General features: G+C 39.8%; 1 protein-coding gene and 1 pseudogene across 14 annotated transcripts in view; one reads left to right on the forward strand and one right to left on the reverse strand.

The window, feature by feature from the left end:
• Positions 1-12,638, reverse strand: part of JMJD1C (jumonji domain containing 1C) — a 336,090-nt gene that overhangs the window by 111,736 nt on the left and 211,716 nt on the right. The gene's annotated exons all lie outside the window — the stretch shown is intronic.
• On the forward strand, positions 5,558-6,530 carry LOC139439169 (thymidylate synthase-like; annotated as a pseudogene).

A 12,638-nucleotide genomic window follows, 5' to 3' on the forward strand; every position in this document is an offset into this window, starting at 1 on the left:
TTATTCCTCTCTCCCGCCCTCAGGACCCAGGGCAACCACCAAGCTTCCTTCCTTGAAGAACAAGATCTATAGTACTTGCAACAACATCTAGGGCTTGACATACTGGCCTGTGTTCCCCAATTAGACACTGTCTATGATCTCGAGAGACTCCCTTCCCTGTGTCTGAGAACAGAGCAGGATTCCCCAGGATGGGAGTCTAACACCTTCCCGCTCATTATGTGGGTCTCCACCCACTGATATAATACACTATGACAAGATGAACACTCATCACCCTCTTTAGAAGCCTGTCCTTGGTGCGCCATGTCCCGCATGCCCCCCACATCCAACACCCTAAACCAGTAACGCTCCCCTGCCATATTTGCCTATAATTAGTACTAGAGTTGTTAGGTGTATGTTCAAGATAAAACTTAAGTCTTTGGGCTGTCCATGTGTCAGCTGGGCCCTGAGTCTCAACGGAGTGGCAACACCAACTCTCCAGTTCACTGGGCTCTCCCAGGACAACTAACAAGGACATGATGATGGACAACAACCATCCCAGAGAGCAGAGTCTGCAAGTGCAAGCAAGACAGTTCCATTCATCAGCCCCATGGGATCTAAGCCCCTCTCAATTAGAGGCAGAGTGGGCATCACCATCCCAGAATCCTCAGGATTGGGGAATGAATGATGGACTAGAGTAGACTTACTACTATTCTACTATAGACTTATTGTGATTCTAGCAACAGAAGAACTTTTAGCATTGATGTGGAGGCACTGGGCACTGGAGGTTCTGAAGGGAGCCAGAGGGAAAAACAGGTATAATATGGGGCATTTTTGGGACTTAGGAATTGTCCTGAATGACACTGCAATGACAAATACAGGTCATTGCATATCTTGTCATAACTTATAAGATTGTGCAGGAGAGAGTGTAAACTACAATGTAAAATATAATCCATGCTTAGTGGCAATGCTCCAAAATATGTCCATCAATTGTAACAAATGTACTAGACTAATGAAAGATGTAGTTAATCTGGGAAAGTGTGGGAGGGATAGGGCATGGAGCATATGGGAATCCTCTATATTTTTTATTTAACATTTATGTAGTTTAAGTATCTTTCTAAAAAAATTTAAAAGTATATTTTTTAAAAAGTGCATGGAAAAAGGCTCCTAATATTATACTGTAGAAAGAATATATCCTGGCAAGATACAAACAAAATGACCTAATAGTACTTTAACATCTCTACCGTCTGTGATTCCCTTTGGGTGCTTTATTTATAGAAAGGTATTAACATATACACTGTTGGCGGCGGACTTGGCCCAGTGGTTAGGGCGCCCGTCTACCACATGGGAGGTCTGGCGGTTCAAACCCAGGGCCTCCTTGACCCACATGCAGCTGGCCCATGAGCAGTGCTGATGAGCGCAAGGAGTGCCCTGCCACGCAGGGGTGTCCCCCGCGTAGGGGAGCCCACGCACAAGGAGTGCGCCCCGTAAGGAGAGCCGCCCAGTGCGAAAAAAAGTGCAGCCTGTCCAGGAATGGCACCGCCCACACGGAGAGCTGACACAACAAGATGACGCAACCAAAAGAAACACAGATTCCCGTGCCGCTGACAACACAGGTGGACAAAGACGAGGCAGCAAATAGACACAGAGAACAGACAACCGGGGTGGGGTGGGGGAAGGGGAGAGAAATAAATAATCTTTAAAAAAAAACATATACACTTTTGAAAATGCTCTCAATTTTGCTGCTACTATAAAATTATTTATATTCAGGGATGGACCTCAGTCTGTAATAAAAAGACAAAAATGAATAAATGAGAACTATACAGATTTAAGTTACTTAAATTTAATAAAGTAAAAAATTACATTACTAAGCTTACAAAGAGCATGAACAAGATAAAAAATCATATGAATAGTGTTTTTTGTTTTTGATTTGAGGTACTGGGGGCTGGGGATCAAACCGGGGACCTTGTATTTGAGAAGCCAGCACTCAACCACCGAGCTACACTGGCTTCCCTGAGTTGGTTTTCTTGTTTGTTTTACGTGTTTTACAGAGGCACCCACAACCGATCATGTGGGAGGCAGGAGTTCAACTGCTTGAGCCACATCTGCCCCCCCCCCCCTTTTTAAGATTTATTTATTTCTCTCCCCTCCCCCCCCCCCGCCCCCTGCCCTGGTTGTCTGTTCTCTGTGTCTATTTGCTGCGTTGTCTTCTTTGTTTGCTTTTGTTGTTGTCAGCGGCACGGGAATCTGTGTTTCTTTTTGTTGCGTCATCTTGTTGTGTCAGCTCTCCGTGTGGGCGGTGCCATTCCTGGGCAGGCTGCACTTTCTTTTGCACTGGGCGGCTCTCCTTACTGGGCACACTCCTTGTGCATGGGGCTCCCCTACGCGGGGGACACCCCTGCGTGGCACGGCACTCCTTGTGCGCATCAGCACTGCACATGGGCCAGCTCCACACGGGTCAAGGAGGCCCAGGGTTTGAACCACAGACCTCCCATGTGGTAGACGGATGCCCTAACCACTGGGCCAAGTCCGCTGCCCTGCGCCCCTTTTTAAAGATTTCTCTCCCCTTACATACTCCCCACCCCCGTTGTCTGCTCTCTGTATCCATTTGCTGTGTGTGTTTTTTTTTAAGATTTATTTATTTCTCTCCCCCCCCCCCCCCCCCCCCCCCGGCAATTGTCTGTTCTCTGTGTCCATTCACTGTGTTCTTCTGTGTCTGCTTCTATTCTTGTCAGCGGCACGGGAATCTGTGTCTCTTTTTTGTTGCGTCATCTTGCTGCATCAGCTCTCCATATGTGTGGTACCACTACTGGGCAGACTGGACTTTCTTTTGCACTGGGCGGCTTTCCTTACAGGGCACACTCCTTGCGCGTGGGACTTCCCTACACTGGGGACACCCCTGAGTGGCACAGCACTCCTTGCGCGTATCAGCACTACACGTGGGCCAGCTCCACACAGGTCAAGGAGGTCCTGGGTTTGAACTTTGGACCTCCCATGTGGTAGGTGGATGTTCTATCCATTGAGCCAAGTACACTTCCCAGCTGTGTGTTTGTGTCAACTTGCATTCTTCTCAGTGGCACCCAGAATCTGTGTCTCTTTTTTGGTTGCATCATCTTGCTGCATCAGCTCTCCGTGTGTTCGGCGCCACACCTGGGCAGCCTGTGCTTTTTTCACACTGGGCAGCTCTCCTTGCAGGGTGCTGTACTTGCACATGGGGCTCCCCTACGTGGGGGACACCCCTGCGTGGCAGGGCACTCCTTGTGCGCATCAGCACTGTGCATGGGCCAGCTCACCACACGGGTCAAGAGGCCCTGAGTTTGAACCATGGGCTTCCAATATGGTAGGCGGATGCTCTATCAGTTGAGCCAGATCTGCTTCCCCCGTGTTTTTTTAAGATAACTAATTTTGAGAAAGAATACTGAGTATAGCAGTGACTACAACACATTTCAAAATATAGTATTTTTTCTTCATTGTTTTTTATTTTTATTTTTTGAGGTACTGGGCCGGCGCTCAAACTTATGATGTTGTATGTGGGAAGCCAGTACTCAACCAGAGCCACATGTACTCCTTGAGGTGGTTTTTTGTTTGTTTTGCTTTTTTTTTTTTTTTAAGAAGGCACTGGAAACTGAACCTCAACCTCCCATGTGGGAAGTGGGTGCATTGAACAGCTTGAGTCACATCTGTTAACCTTTATAATCTTTAAAAAAAAAAAAACTTTGTGTGTGTGTGTGTTAGGAGTGTGGCGTGTAGGAGAAAATACGTACAGACAAAAATTATTTCTCTTGTGTTTACATCATATATTTTAATACCAGTCCCATAGGCTTGTTTCAAGTCATTTTCTAAAAACGACTGCTAGGATCTATTAAGTCTGTAGGAATATCTAAGACAGGACACACAGAGTCACATTATATTAACACCCTAAAGCCAAATAAATCTACTTTACCGATAGTCCCTCATTATTAATATGATGAAACAGACCACCTACCCTTAGAGACAGTGACCACCTCCATTCTAGCCAAGTATTCTCTCCAGCATGCTCACACACTCCAATCCCTCTTTCCAGGAATAATCACTTCCACTACTGCTATTTTGGAACCAATCCCATAAAATAAAGGATATCCTTCATTTTTTTTTGGAATGCTCTCAAAGTCACAAAACCTTAACTAAAATAAAATCTTGCCACCCCATTACATTCATAAATCTAGTCAGAAAATCACCCAACAAATATTTGGGGAGGCAGTAGTATAAACTTAAAGAAAAATCTCTTGCCTTCACAAAGTTTTCCTTTCACTGGGGTAAATAAACAATGTGTCACTACTTTCCTAGCCATATTCAGGAGTGAAGACCTCTCCTCTTTCTTCTACATACCAATTATATTCACTGCTACCATTCTCTCCACTGAAGATGACAATATTTAACATTTGTTTTACCTACTTCATGGAAAATACATAATCAATCCATTCCTTGTTATTAAAATAGGGTCTTCAAGATAAAATCTCTAGGTCATCCTAGTTTTAAAACAACAAACTAGCTTTCCATCTCTGCTTCCTCTTGAGACTTTCTCAAAGTATGGGTGCACTTATTGCTAAATTTCAGTGTCTCAGTCCCTAACATCTTAATTCTTCTCCAAAGCAGTTTACATTAAAGATATTCCATGTTTTACAAATTTTCCTCCCTCGGCTTTGAAAACATCCTATTAAGATGCTTTTCCTCCTACCTCTCTCATATCATTTCCATCTTCCCAGTTGGCACTACTTCTCAACTCTTAAATGTGGATGTGGCTCAAGACTGTTTGTCACTGAGAAGTCTAATAATTTCATTTACATACATGGCTCTAAATATTATCTACATGCAGGAAGCTTCCATCTACGTCCCTCTTTCTGACCTTTCCCACTGCACTTAAGTACCTTTTGATTTTTTAACCGGTTTTCTGGAATGTAATTTTAATGCCTCCCTTCCCCGCCCTGCCCCATTGATCCTAAACCACAAATTTGATTAAATCATTCCGTTGCTCAAAACATTTTGGTATAACACAGAAAGGTATACTGTCTTTTTCAGCTTGCAGGTAGACTTCAATTCAACAATTCAAATCCTTTCAACCTCATTTCCCATTACCTCATTTCCTAATTATGCACAGCTACCATGTTCAAACATGCCCTGTTCTTTTTCATGTATTCTCTTCCTATCCAGCACAAGATGTTTCCCCAGATCCATTTCTTCAAATTCTATCAATCCTTTCCTTTCAAGGCCTACCTCAAACATGAATTTCTGGATTTTACCAGTCAAAATTAAGGTTTTTCTGCCTCACATATCCTTTGCGTTTTGTTTAGATTTCTAGTGTAAAAACACATCAAAACAGCTTTAACATATTATTTATGAATATATGTCTTCAGAATACTCTGAACTCTAAGAGGACAAAGATAATTTCATACTGATCTCTTTATTTTCCATAGTATCTAACAAAAGGTTTTATACAACAAAGACTATGCTTAAATATTTGTAAAGAAGCTCTAAAATTGATGGTTTTAGAGAAAACATCTTCTACCAGCTCCTAGGAAAATTTTGAAAGGCACCATAAAAAATGTGGAACTGGGCCTTGCCATCCGTTTCTGTGACTGCTGGCCGCTCCTGCCTGGGTACCTGCCCAGAGTCATGCCTACCATCATTTTTGCATAGCTTTGCAGGAGCAGTACTGGGGGATGAACTCAGAGAGGAGCCGTGGCCCCACAGGGAACTGCTGCACCTGGGGCAGACAGAGCCCATCCTTCGCTGTGGCTCCAGGTAGGAGGAATGCATTGGCACAGGTACCCTCTGTGTTAGGCCTGCAGGCAAGAAACTGAGAGATGAGTTCCTCTGCTAACCACCAAATGTGCATTCTGGAAGGGTATTTTTGAGGAATTGCTGTGATATATCAAGGGATCCACAAATGCTAAAGAACTTTCTTCCAAAGGAATGAAAATCTGGAATGGCAACAGATCCCACGACTTTTTGGACGGCCTGGAGTTCTCTACCAAGGAAGGAGACTTGGGCCCAGTTTATAGTCTTCAGAGGAGGGATTTTGGGGCAGAATATAAAGATATGAATTCAGATCATTCTGGTCAATAATCTGAATTTGACTGACACAATCAAAAACCAACCCTAATGACAAAAGAATCATCATGTGTCCTTGGAATCCAAAAGATTTTCCTCTGATGGCACTGCCATTGTGCCACACCCTTGCCAGTACTACATGGGCAATGATGAGCTTTCGTGCAAGCTAAATCAGGGGTTGGGAGACATGGGCCTTGGCATGCATTTCAATATAGCCATCTACGTACACCCCTTGTGATTGCTCATATCACAGGTCTGAAGCCAGGGACTATGTACATATTTTGGCAGATGCATATATTTACCTGAATCACATCAAGGCACTGAAAGTTAGGTGACAGTGAGAACCAAGACCTTTCCCCAAGCTCAAAATTCTTAAAATGTTGAAGAACCAATGACTTTGAAGCTGAACACTTTCAGATTGAAGGGTACAATCCTCATCTATTAAAATGAAAATAGCTGTCTAAAATGCTTTTAAAGGAATTATTTCAAAGATGCTGTCAGACTTGGGGTTGGAAGGCAGGTAAATTCTTTTTACTAAAAAGGAAAAAGGAATTACATAAAGAAGTCTGTTCGTTACCTGTTAGATGTTATTCATTTAAAAACACTTTCCTTTTAAGGATGTTGCTATGGGCAAATATAACTGCTGGTTGTTTTAGTAAGCAAAGTCTTTTAACTCACTGGCTGTACAAAAAGATTAAGATAATGAATAAGGTCAGGAGATTGAAAATTTATATATTCAACAAAAAACATGTACATGCATTCCAAATCATATCTTTATAAAGGTTGGTGAATTTCAAGAATTATATAAAATATTCCCTCAAAATTAAGGGAGTTAAATAACATCATCAATCATAATGTGTCATGTGTTTATGAACACGAAGTTAAATTATTTTCTATATTGGTATAACAGAGCCATGTTCTGTGCTCAGAAAAAAAAGTAAGACTAAATTGTTACAACTACCCTATTGTTTCAATAAGAAAACTAAATATGTAAAGTAGAGCCACAGCCATCTTGAGGTCACAAAGTTAGAAAGGGGAATTAGCACTTAGAGATTCCTCCTGAAACAGCAGAAATCTTTTTTAAAAGTTAGTGCAGAAATTTAAATTTTGAGGGCAGCTATATTATAAACTGGAAGCTTAAATACAGGCTCACTAGATAGCCTGTTGATCAAGAAAGAGGAAGCTCTTATAAAGTATTAAATTGGTTTATTTTATTTATTTTAATGAGCTGTATTAACTTGATTTTGAATCAAGTTTTATGAGTGAACTTCCTTACTCACAAAAAATTTACAACTTAGTTCCAAAGTGTCAGAGGATAGATTTTTAAAATGTTTTAGTCAATAAACATTTGCTATTTTCTATGTACCAATAAGCCCGATTTTCTACAGTTAGATAAGGCTCAGTCTCTCCCCTCTAAGAGTATAAAGTTCTTAAAAAAAAAGGGGGTTTGGAGTGAGGGGGGTGGGGAAAGGAATCTTTCAAAATATAAATTAAAAATAACTACAGTACTTATAACTTTATAAGTTTTTATTTTAAGATTTTAAAAAACTAGATTACAAACTTCTTCCAAGAACTTACCACTATATATTTATTTATTCCATACTTGCATCACATGTGTTTGTTTTGTTTCATGATCTAGATTAAAAATTATTCAAAATGAGGATCACATAATTTCCTCTGGCATCTTTTCTCCTCATCCAGCTCCTAGGATCCTAAAAAGGGCACTTTTACTGGCAATGAAAACTGCCTATTTAAAAATATTGCCCCGGGCTCAGGGATCAGAAGAGGCTTCAAGTAAAAGTATTGTGAAACTAAGCAAAGATGAAGGCTATACATTTTTCTCTCTACTTTTCTCCTTATCTTTTGCACTTAAACTTGGGATTTTTACACAAAGACCAAAAGTTGGAAGCCCTATAAATTAAATGAACTCTCTTGCTGCTTGGTGGAGAATTTACCAAGAATCCTTTAGCCTCCTGATTAAGCCGATGCTAAAAGGCAGCTATGCTAACCACTATACCATATAGATCTGTTCTGAAGTTAAATGACTAGTTTCAACAGAACAGAATGAGGAATATAAGACAAGACTTAAATGGATAAAGTAAATTTCATTGGTTGCTAATTGTAATTTAATAAGCTTATTTAAAGGTAAAGTAGGGAAGCAGATGTGGCTCAAGCAATTGAGCTCCATTCTACCAAATGAGAGGTCCAGGGTTTGATTCCTGGGCCTCCTGGTGAAGGCAAACTGGCCCCTGCAGGAATGCTGGCCTGCGCACGAGTGCTGGTTGGCGCAGGAGTACAGGCCTGCATAGAGAGCTGGCCTGCACAGACCCTTGGCACAGCAAGATGACACAACAAAAAGACACACAGAGGAGAAACAATAAGCAATGCAGCCTATCAGAGAGCTGAGGTGGCACAAGAAATTAAGCACCTCTCTCCAACTCCAGAAGGTCCCAGGATTGGTTCCTGATGCTGCCTAAAGAGAAGACAAGCAGACAAAGAAGAACACACAGTGAATGGACACAGAGAGCAGATAGCAAGTGCAAAACAATGAGGGAAGGTGGGAGAGAAATAAATAAATAAATCTTTTAAAAATAAATAAATAAAGGTAATGTAACTAGTCTCTGGGGTTATGGTTAATTATAAGAAAAGTCTGTAAAAGCACTGTCTAGTCTGAAGGACTTAAATGGCTAGTTCTAGGGGGTGATCATTAAATAGAAACCTAAACTGACAACAAAAAGGAACTTCAGAACAAAGAAACCGTCAGAGGCCACCTCAATCTGCATATTAAGGTAATGGACAAGGAAATCTCGATTCCATTGGGAATCTTAGGTTTTCATAAAACAATGAAGAAAGTAGATTTTTCCTGTACTGCTAAAGTAAAATACCTGTTAATTAACATAATCATGGTAAAGGTGTAAACGTATAAAGTAAAATACTAAAACAGTTCTTATCTGATATGCTATGAACTACACTGGAAGTATTTTAAAAGTGTATAAAAATTAAACAAGATAGACTTCAGTACTATCAAACTCTCTTTTGCATTCACACTAGGCCTAAATACCCTAAATGGTGTCTTTCTATTTGAGTTACTGGCTCGGTTGGTCACTACTACACCTAAAACAATAAAAAATATCTACCACATCTCTAGACACGCTATTGAAGTGGATGGAAAGTACGGTGCTGTTTTGGATTCCTGTGGTAGTTGGTGATGGCTCAATATAACCAGATTTACAATGAACATTGCCTCTAGAATGGCTCTATTTTATAGTGCTGAAGAGCTCTGTGCACCAGGCTAGTCAAACAGTGGAGCCTTTCTCTAGCATCAACATTGCTACAGCATGCTGGCTGTGTGAAAAATATACCAGATGGAGCAATAATTACCAGAGTACTTTGAGGAGAACCTAAACAAACAAAATTGGCATTATGGCCTGCTCCCATGGAGAGACAACACATATGGTATTGTGTACCTGGAGCTTTGATACTAACTGCAGCTCAAAAAGGAACCTGTGCACTGATTAGTATTAAGTACTGTACCTATATACCTGATGAATATGATATCTCTTTTATTCTAGATTATATGCAGGATACTGAACATATTAAAAGTCTTGATAAACTTAATTCATTTTCTTAAGTAATGAATGTGCTTATGAGATAAAAGAAAGGGTCTCTTAAGTACTGTCTTTATTTTGCTGGCCATGTATTTGTCTTGTTGTTGCCTATACTGTCTTTGTAAGTTAATGTCCAGGGCAGTGCCTCTCTTCATAGCTCTCCTAGCTGTCCTAGGTATAACCACTGCTGTGGGAACTTGTGTTGGCAATTTATAACAAACCCAGCCAGTCTACCACAATCTCTTCTTAGAGTTAACCATCAGCTTAACAGAACTCAAAGAAGAACGCTGTTTCCCCCAACTTCAGGAGGATGTAGCTACTAGAGGCACCTGGTCTTTCCTGCTCCCATGTGTCTGGCCCTCTTTTTTTTAGGGACACTTACCACTGTCTTCTTTATCCTTCTGTAAGACCACGTATCTTCAAAATTCTAACTAAGTTTACTTCTTCCATAATCGAAACCTTCCAAAACAAGATATAAGTCATGTGGGGATTTTATCCAGCTCGAACCATGGTGCCAGACCCAGACCTGTCTTCCCTCAATCTCAATAGAATATGCAGAAGGTTTTACACCCTGTCAGGCAGAGACTATGCCCCCTAACTAGCAGGAAGCCGCTACAGAAGAATGACCATCACCCTTTAGCTCCCTCTTAAGAATAAGGGTATAAATTCTGCGGGAGTTGAGGCAGGTTAGTATATAGAAAGAGGATGACAGCTGGGACCCAGCAGAGAACATGGCTGTGAGACCCTGCTTGGAAACCCCAAGGGAAGGCTGCTACTAAGAACAAAGCCGTAAAAACCCCACAGAGACCCTGGTCACAAGGTTGCATCTGAAACTCTTTCTGGGAAACTCCAAACAGGCCTCCCCAATAGTCCCAAATAACTCCAAACAAAAGGCCCTATCCTTAGTACCCTGAGAGCTAAGAGGTGGGACAACCAATCAGAACAGCAAACAGCAGTGGCCCCTCCCAAACATTAGGAAAAGGGAGGAGGAAGGTCTTAAGAAGGATTACCCTGGGGCCCATATACACATTTCACCCTGTAGCACAATCTGCACCCATGCCTCAGGTCTGTACTTACCTCTCTTCTCATTTCTTAATTTCTTAATAAACTCTTTACTCTCTTGACTACCTGATGGTGTGCATGTCCTTAAATTCCTTAATGCAACATAGACAAAAACCTAGAAGCCCAGAACACAGTGTTCTCCTAACAATATTATACACTTTTTAAAAACAAATCTATTTTATTGATACATATTAATAAAGCATACAATTAATCCAAAGTGGAAAAGAAATGCTGGCAATCCCAAAAATAAGCAATGTACTATCATAATGGGAGGCAGGAAAAATAGGCAAAGATGACAAGAATACCAGAACTTTTTTATCCAAATGGAGAACCTAGTATATATCAATCCTTTTAACTAAATGAAAATTTAAAATGGCATTTTTTTCCCCAAATAAAACCTTCACTTCTCAAAATAAAACTATCAAGGGATTGTAAGACACAATAGTTGAACGAACAAATAAAAGACAGCAAACATAGTTAATTAAGATAGGTGTATACATATAATATGTAGTATATACATACAATGGACTGTTGTTTAGCCTTAAAAAGGAAGGAAGTTCTGATACCTGTGACAACATGGATGAACCTTGAAGACATCATGTTGAATGAAATAAGCCAATATAAAAGGACAAATATTGTATGATCTCATTGATATGAAATAAGTAGAATAAGCAAACTCATAGAGTCAGAAACTAGAATACAGGTTACAAGGAGCCAAGGGTGAGCAGAGAATGGGGAGCTAATACTTAATTTGTATACATATAAACATGACGCAAAGTCACCTCTTGTAAGAGTTAAAACCATATTACTAATTTTGAAAAAACTATACTATTTGTTAACAAAGGATCATTTCATATACAAAACAAATAATGTGAACCTTTATATGCATCATTTAAAAATAAAACGGTTTATTCATATCTTGATGTTTGAAAGCCCAGTTTTGAGAGTAGATCAACATGAAAACTCAGCCAGACAATTTCAGAGAATGAGGATGCCTAAAGGGAAGAGAGAAGAAATAAAGACACAATTTCTTAACGAAATTGTTCTAAATTTTTTTGTGGTGATGAAAATGCACAACATTGTGATTATACTAAAAGGCCATTGATTATATACTTTGGGTAGATCATATGGTATGTGAATATATTTCAAATAAATAAATGTGCAAAAATAGCCAGAAATAGCAGGTCTGTATAGCAGGGGAAGCATAGAGAGGTGAAGAATTTTGTTTGTTATTATTATTGAAATAATGAAAATGCTCTAATAATGACTGAAGTGATGAATGCATAAATATGTGATTAAACCAAATACTACTGATTGTATACTTTGGGTGGACTGTATGCTTTACTAATATGTAACAATAAAATTGATTTATCAAAAAGAAAAAAAGACACAATTTGTTTAACCTGCAAAATGAAAAGGTTGGACAGGATGACTTTTATGTCCTTGAAGTTCATTATACCGCGCTCTCTATATAGGAATCTAAGTTTCTTCCAAGGAGCATTTAGGGGCCATGAAGGCATGCCCTGCTGTTTCTTTGGTGAGTTATGCAAGGATTCATCATGTCCTTGTATTACAAACTTGCCAGTTTGAAGAACAAAGGGTTCAGTTTACAGGCCCTAGATTTTTGGATGGAAGAATTTCAATTACAGATGCAATTGTACCTGTAAGGAGAAAATGGCAAAGGGAATAAGAAAAAAGGAAAAGATGAGAAAACAAGGGAAAAGTAAGAGGTTAAAAAAGAAGAAAGACACTAAATTGGAGTATATGTTATTGACTGAATGAGTGAAGTATTTTACACTTGTATAATACAAATATTTATATATTTAAAGTGTTCTCTTGACACCACTTAAAGAGAAAACACCATTTGTTCTAATCTTCTAAAAATTGTAATCGTTAATTTAT

This window comes from Dasypus novemcinctus, chromosome 6 (assembly GCF_030445035.2).
Source record: "Dasypus novemcinctus isolate mDasNov1 chromosome 6, mDasNov1.1.hap2, whole genome shotgun sequence".
Classification (NCBI taxonomy): Eukaryota; Metazoa; Chordata; class Mammalia; order Cingulata; family Dasypodidae; genus Dasypus; species Dasypus novemcinctus.